Source organism: Neolamprologus brichardi, chromosome 7 (genome assembly GCF_056152115.1).
Source record: "Neolamprologus brichardi isolate AB-2024 chromosome 7, ASM5615211v1, whole genome shotgun sequence".
Taxonomy (NCBI): domain Eukaryota; kingdom Metazoa; phylum Chordata; class Actinopteri; order Cichliformes; family Cichlidae; genus Neolamprologus; species Neolamprologus brichardi.
This window is the reverse complement of record NC_142110.1, coordinates 55476227-55483777: the sequence shown is the minus strand read 5'-3', so window position 1 is coordinate 55483777 and position 7551 is coordinate 55476227. Positions and strand designations below refer to the sequence as shown.

The 7551-nt window shown below is 40.5% G+C and overlaps 1 pseudogene; it reads left to right on the top strand.

Moving 5' to 3' along the window:
- The first annotated feature begins 5330 nt into the window (after positions 1-5330).
- Positions 5331-7472, top strand: LOC148102231 (uncharacterized; annotated as a pseudogene).
- The last annotated feature ends 79 nt before the right edge of the window (positions 7473-7551 follow it).

Here is a 7551-nt window from a genome sequence, read left to right as displayed (position 1 = left end):
TCCAAACAACACGGTAATAACGACGGCCCGCTAGCATGCTCTACCAAAAATAGTGCTTTGTTGTGTATCTGACGGACGAAAGCTAAACCAGTTCCACACCACTGAAGTTGCAACATTTTTACAAACCAATTCTGGTTCATCCGTTTCATTTAACGATCCCCTTTCACTCTTCTCATTCTGCATTGCCGCCATGTGCGTATGTAAACAAAGGCACTGCACATGCGCGTTTTACCCATATTTTATCGCGATATTTCATTTTCCTATTGTTGCCCAACATTACACCGGTATTACCATGAACGGTATGATATAGCCCAGCCCTACTTAGCAGTACATCTTACATCAAATTTCTCACAAAACATCTCATGTTTTAATAAGACCCCATTCTCGTCCATAAAATGAGCTACAGCCCAAATCCCTTTAGATCTCCATTCATCCATGTACACAGATTTCCTACACAAACGGATATACCTGTTGTTCCATATAGGGATATTGTGAGGAGTAAAGTTATGTTTATAGATTAATTTCCAATAGAGAAGGACCTGCTGATGGAAAGCTGAGAGTTTAACAGGTAACGAACTGCAATCAAAGTCACAACGTAACAAAAAAGTCTATTCCACCCATTTTGCCAAAAATCACATTGGGAATAATGTTCCAAAAGGAATTTTTGTTCCTAATGAAAGATCTTAATCATTTCAATTTTAGTACACCATTCATAACATCAAAGTCAATGGCATTAGCCCCACCCTCTTCATAATTTTTAATCATATCATTTTTCTTTATATAATGACATTTGTTCTTCCATATGAACCTAAAATTAAGATTATTTATAGATTTAATTAGTTTTGGAGATATAGGCAGAGAAAAGGCTGGATAGATTAGTCTGGATAGACTGTCCATTTTGGTTAGCAAGATTCTCCCAAACAAAGTTATGTCCCTCTGCAGCCACCTGTTTAAAATTGACTTACACTTTTCTATATTGGCACAGATATTCTTATTTTCTGTTGATATCGTATCCTTGCAAATTACAATGCCCAGATACTTCACCTCTTTTTTGATCTGTATATTACTTATTGACTGCAGCGGACACTCATGTAGAGCTAGAATCTCGCATTTATTAAAGCGACAGCTCTCTCACCCAGGAAACACACAGTCGCAGAGAGAGCGCGTCGCCCTGTAACCATGGCAACCGTAATGCTGCCGCCTGGAACAACAGAACGTAGCTGTCAAACAAAGCCCAAGTAGTCCTGACCCGCCACAATATGAAACAGGAAAATACCGCCGTGTAATCCATTTATTTCAACAAAGTAACTGTATTCTAAATACCACCCCTTCAAACGGTAACTGTAACGGAATACAGTTACTCATATTTTGTATTTGAAATACGTAACGGCGGTACATGTATTCCGTTACTCCCCAACACTGTTGACTGGCATAGAAACACACAGGACACTCCATGCTCTGTGTGTCTCTGTGTGCCCTTGTGTGTGTATGTTTCTATGTCTGTGTTTATGTTTGCATCCATGTTTGTAAATATTGCTTTCTGGATGCGGGTTATGTGTCACTGTGTTTCTGTGTGTGTGTGTCCATATTTGTAAACATTGTTAGGCATGTCATTTTTGCCTTTCCGTGCTCCATGTCTGTGTTTGTGTGAGCCTCTGTGTGCATGTGTGCCCATATTTGTAATTTTGTGTATCTGCTGGCTGTTCCTTCTTGCTTTTCTAATGTTTCTGCCAATTTTTCACAGTTGAAAAATAAGTAGTTTTGAGAAAACTTCAGCTTTTTTCAGCTGGCCAGTTTTCTTTTCCGATATTTCTGCTTAAGTTACTTTTCCACAAAATTATACTATTTCTGCTACTATATTACATTTCTGCAAAGTTATACTATTATACTGTTACACCATGTCTTCCAAGCTGTTATGTTTGTGCTAAATATGAACATTTCTTCTGAATTACAATTCTTCTGCTGTGTTGTACCATTTCTGCCAAGTTATTATATTTTTGCTAAGTTTCTATGCTTGAGCAAAATGATTACAAGTTCACCTACTTTTCAAACACTGACTTAAGCTTCTTCAGCTATTTTCAGCTGTTTTCAGCAGACAGCTTCAGCTTTACAGCATTTACAGAGCATTTTCGCAGGAAATGCAAATTTTTCTAGTTCTAATTATGATCAGCAGTGCCTCCCTCCTCTTTTGCCCTTCCTTCTTTCCATCAATGTGTATATATAGTGTGTGTTTGTCTATGCTGGTTGTCGGTCCATCTGTGTTTCATGGTGTTCGCTGCATCTCTCTGCTTCCCACCCCGTGTTTCTCCCTGAATGTTATGGTTCTAGGTTTGTTTATTATTTTCCCAGTTTAGGTTATGTCTTAGTTCTGGCCTCGCCATCCTCGCTTTTGTTCGTTATCACTCACTGTTAATAAAGCTCACTCGCATCACAGCCTTTGCCTGCATCTTGGGTCCTTTTCTCACAACACCACACAGCTTGCCCCACAAACCGTGACATAAGAACTATAAATGGTTTAAAAACGCACATTCAGGCTTGTGAGATGCATGCAGACACTCAGAAACAGAGCCATGACTCTGTGCTACTTGCAGAAATTTCTGCATCTCAGCCATTCAAAGACACATTGTATATAGTTTATTTTATGCAATATTCAATACAGGACTGCAAATTTAGTCTTGTTCAAGGAAGCAATTTTTTTATTCAGTGTTTTCAAAAGAGCCTTATTTTTATGCATTTATTAGTAATAGATACAGATATTAGGTTTAAGGCCTGGACAAGTTTGAAACCTTTTGTCCCCCACAATGGAAAATGGCTGAAAATAGAAACAAGTATCACTTTAGAAAGCTCCTAATTTTTTAAAATTTGGCACTCAGCTTTTCTGTCTCCAATATCATTGGAATTCAGCCAGGTGCTGCTCTTTTATTTCACTTTTTCCTGAAACACTTGTATTTAAATCAAGGGTGTTCCCCACCTCTCTGGGTACCTGCCCTATACCACTACACTCCGAAAGGTCTCCCCCCTTCCTTCTTTCACACAATGTGATTGACCTATGGTGTGCCCATAAAAATAAAGTCCCACCCAATGACTGGATTCTCAGCAGGGCTGAAGATCTGTCTCCCACAGGTCATTAAGAATTGATATATGAAATTATCTCGCGAGCAGGACAACAGACGTTGTCTGTTCATAAGGTTGCAGATTAGTATCAAACTGGCCTGGGAGTGATTGAATGTGGTTATCAAAGCCATTTAGCCATTATTTCACCATTACACCATTGTTTGTTTATAGTTTTCAGGGAAATTTAGTCTGTAATATAAAACTTACCCATAAATGTCAACAAACATGGACTCAAAGGAATTCTTGGCAAATTACCATAATTGCCTGGCTAATGGTTCAGATGCTCAGGAGACTTCTTTTCTAGGGTTCTAGTTTCCTGTTTTCCATTAGGGATGGGTATCATTTAGGTTTTATCTGATACCAGTACCAAACTGGTACTTTTGAAACGGTGCCGGTGGTTAGGCATCACTCTTGGCTGGAAGCAGTGCTTAAACAATGGAAAAAACACAAACTTTGTCCAAAAACCTCTCATGTTTAGCTGTTTTCCACTTTTTCTTTGGTAATTTTAGCCTTTTTGGCCTGGGTGAAGGGAGTATCTGCCATCAAACAAGAAGACAGCTGCATGTAACTATGACTGTGTTTGCTAGTTCACCTTACATGCATTAATTTAATAACGTGGTTAGCCTACTCAACGTGAATTACACACGAACAACATTAAGCTACTCACGCAGAGAAGAACGGCTGCTGCTGCATCATCATCCGTCATCATTTCTGCTACACTGGCAGGGCTAGGGGCCAGGACTCTACTCTTTGGGTTTTTGGGGGATGTTGCTCTGGGTCAGATAACAGGCAACCCATGCGCAGTAGATGTGCTCGGTGTGAGGTCTCGCAGCAAGTTATCAAATACGGCGCATTTCTCAGCTTTTAACAAAATGCTATACGTCGCCAGGTGTTTCATCAGATTCGAGGAGTTACCTCCTTTGCACAGTACACCGTCGTAGTTACATGCGGCTGTCTTCTTGTTTGATGGCAGATTCTCTCTTCACCCTGGCCAAAAAGGCTAAAATGACCTAAGAAAAAGTGGGAAACAGCTAAACATGAGAGGTTTTTGGACAAAGTTTGTTTTTTCCATGGTTTAAGCACTGCTTCCAGCCAAGAGTGATGCCATAAATCCCTATAGCTGCAGAAAAGACTAACATTGTTATCTTTTTACAAAAAAACAGCTGAACATGAGAGGTTTTTGGACCAATTTTGTGTTCTTCATTCTTTAAGCACCGGTTCGAGCACCGTTTAAGCACCGGCACTGTTTCAAAAGAACCGGTTTGGTACTGGTATCGGATAAAACCTAAACGATACCCATCCCTAGATAACAGGCAACCCACGTGCCGTAGATGTGCTCGGTGTGAGGTCTCGCAGCAAGCTATCAAATACGGCGCATTTCTCGGCTTTTAACAAAATGCTATACGTCTCCAGGTGTTTCATCAGATTCGAGGAGTTACCTCCTTTGCACAGTATCACCTTAAAGCACTTGTTGCAGGCTGCTGAGTTTGCATCTTTTGCTGTGAAGTACAGCCAGACTTTGACCGCTTCGCTTTGGGCATTTTTAATCTGTAGCTCTGCTCTAAAAGAATGTACGTACCTGGGCCCGCCTACTACGCTCGCGAAGGTAAAATGATTGGCTAGAATCCAAAGTGTATGACATCTCAGGAAAAAAAAAAAGCACCGAAATAAAGCACCGAAATGTGCGCTGCTTTTCGGTCTGGTTACTACCATTTATGTCAGAACCATAATGGCACCGGATACTGGTACCCATCCCTATTTTCCATTATTGCTTAACCAGTTCTCCATCACGTAGATCAACACTTTGAGTTTCGTCTTGATGCATGCGCAATCATCCAGGTAAGTGAATCTCCAAAAGTTGCTTCGGTTCATCTGGATGTAGCGTTTTCAGAAAACAAAAGTTGAACAGAACCAACTTTGAGACTTTGAGTTTCATTCCAGTCTTGTTGTCAATGCCGGTGGCCGTCAGGCAGAGTGGACTAAAAGGGCAGATACAACACACAAGTACTATAGAAGTGTGACGTTAATTAATTTATTTACAGTGATGAGAGAACACAGACACTAATGAGATGGGAGTGGAGCTATTTACAGGGGAGTGAGTGAGGGGGCTATATACAACAGTGTGGCAATACTATTTATAGATGTAGAAACTAAAACTAAACGAAACTATACACATGAACGAGAGCTGGGATCTATGCCTAATTAGCACAGGTTACATGAACTTGAGTGGCATGGACATGATTGTGCGACATGGTTCCAGGAAGTAATTCTTGGCACTGACAGGATTAGGTGGATTATCAGAATTTCTGTTACCTCGGACAGCAGAAACCCAAGAAAAAGAAGGAAGAGGAGGAACCATCATGGAAGGACAAGCCCCTTCGTGGTATGTACCATTGGCAGATTGAGGAAGTGGCTGACATTCAGAAATCCTACCAGTGGCTGGACAAAGCTGGACTGAAAGGCAGCACAGAGGCACTAATCATGGCAGCACAGGAACAAGCTCTGAGTACAAGATCCATAGACGCTGGAGTCTACCACACCAGGCAAAAGACCCCAGGTGCAGGCTGTGTAAAGATGCACCTGAGACAACCCAACACATAACAGCAGGGTGCAAGATGCTAGCATACATGGAACGCCATAACCAAGTGGCTGGCATAGTATACAGAAATATCTGTGCTGAGTATGGCCTGGAAGTCCCGAGGTCAAAATGGGAGATGCTCTCTAAGGTGGTGGAGAATGACTAAGCTAACATCCTGTGGGATTTGCAGATACAGATGGACAAAATAGTGGCGGCTAACCAACCGGATATAGTGTTGGTAGACAAGTGGAAGAAGACAGCCGTAGTGATCGACATAGCGATACTGAATGACAGCAAAATCAGGAAGAAGGAACACGAGAAGCTTGAGAAATACCAAGGGCTCAAATAAGACCTCGAGGAGATGTGGAGGGTGAAGGTAATGGTGGTCCCAGTGGTAATCAGAGCACTAGATGCAGTGACTCCCAAGCTAGGCGAGTGGCTCCAGCAGATCCCAGGAACAACATCGGACATCTCTGTCCAGAAGAGTGCAGTCCTGGGAACAGCTAAGATACTGTGCAGGAACCTCAAGCTCCCAGGCCACCGATAGAGGACCCAAGCTTGGAGGATAGACCGCTAGCAGGGGTGAGAGGGGAATTCTTTTTTACATGTATATAATTAACTCACAGTTGCCTGCTAGAGAAACCTTTACTCTGTTCTTGGTCACAAAGACAATGAAAAATATATATACATTCACCAAGTGGAAACTCAAGATGACTGTAAAATAGTCACAAAACTACTAAATTAAGCATTTAAAGGAAGCCATTACCACTACCAAAAGACAAAATTTGTTTGAGTCACAACGAAATACTAAATGAAGAATTGGAAAAAGCACTGTAATTAAAGAATTGTTCGGTACAATGACCCCTTGCTCATTGACCTCTCTCATTTGTACCATATTAGAGAGACATTACAGTTGTCCTAACTTTAGCAAGGCTAAGTGCGTTTAAATTGGCCTATCAAGAAGATGGTGTGACTTCATACTGTAAGCATAATAAATATTTAAATAAACATTTCCATTTCCTCGACCTCTTACTGTGATATGATATTAATTTTGTGTTTTTGCAGTTTGTGTGTGTGTGTGTCTTTCCAATGAAGGCCTCACTCTTATGAGTAAATTGTGATTCATGAGTGCATTATAATTGATCAGTAAATGATCATTTATGAGGAAATTACTGGTCATGGCAAATGGCTGCCCCTCCCTGAGCCTGGTTCAGCTAGAGGTTTCTTGCTGTTAAAAGGGAGGGACGTGAAGAGGGAAGTCTCACTGAGAATATCGAGGATGTACAGATTGTGAAATGAGAAAAGGCATACAGTGTCTCTAAGTGTAGTTTGCTTTGACTGGTGGAGGAGCGCGTTTGGAATAGACTGGTTGGACTTTGGGCAGAACCCATTTACTTGAACATTCAGCAGTAGGAACGTGAATGAAGATTAATTGAATTTAACACCATTGTCCTAATGGCCATGGTTTTAGTGTCTCGGAAACAATTTCTGTGGGTTCTGTTGTGTGCATGTGCCTTCCCTGCAGGCAACAATGGTAAGAAAGCTTTGAGTTATTTAATGTTAAATTAACACAGGCACTTTTAGTAAACAATTGATGGATATGTTAGAGATGAAATCAGACTATTTTATAATTTTGTCAATCTACATAATATTATTATCAAGCAGAAATAATAGTTTCACGGTTAAAGTTTTATTGTCATATACAGATAAACAGTGTAGCCACATTTACCCATAATTAAATTCATTGGCTCGTGTTCCTCAGCTTTACATGAGCCTATAGAAAGTGTGCAGTTATATTTAAGAAGAAAATAGCAAGAAAATAACAATAATAATAGTAATAATAAAATAAAAAACAAACA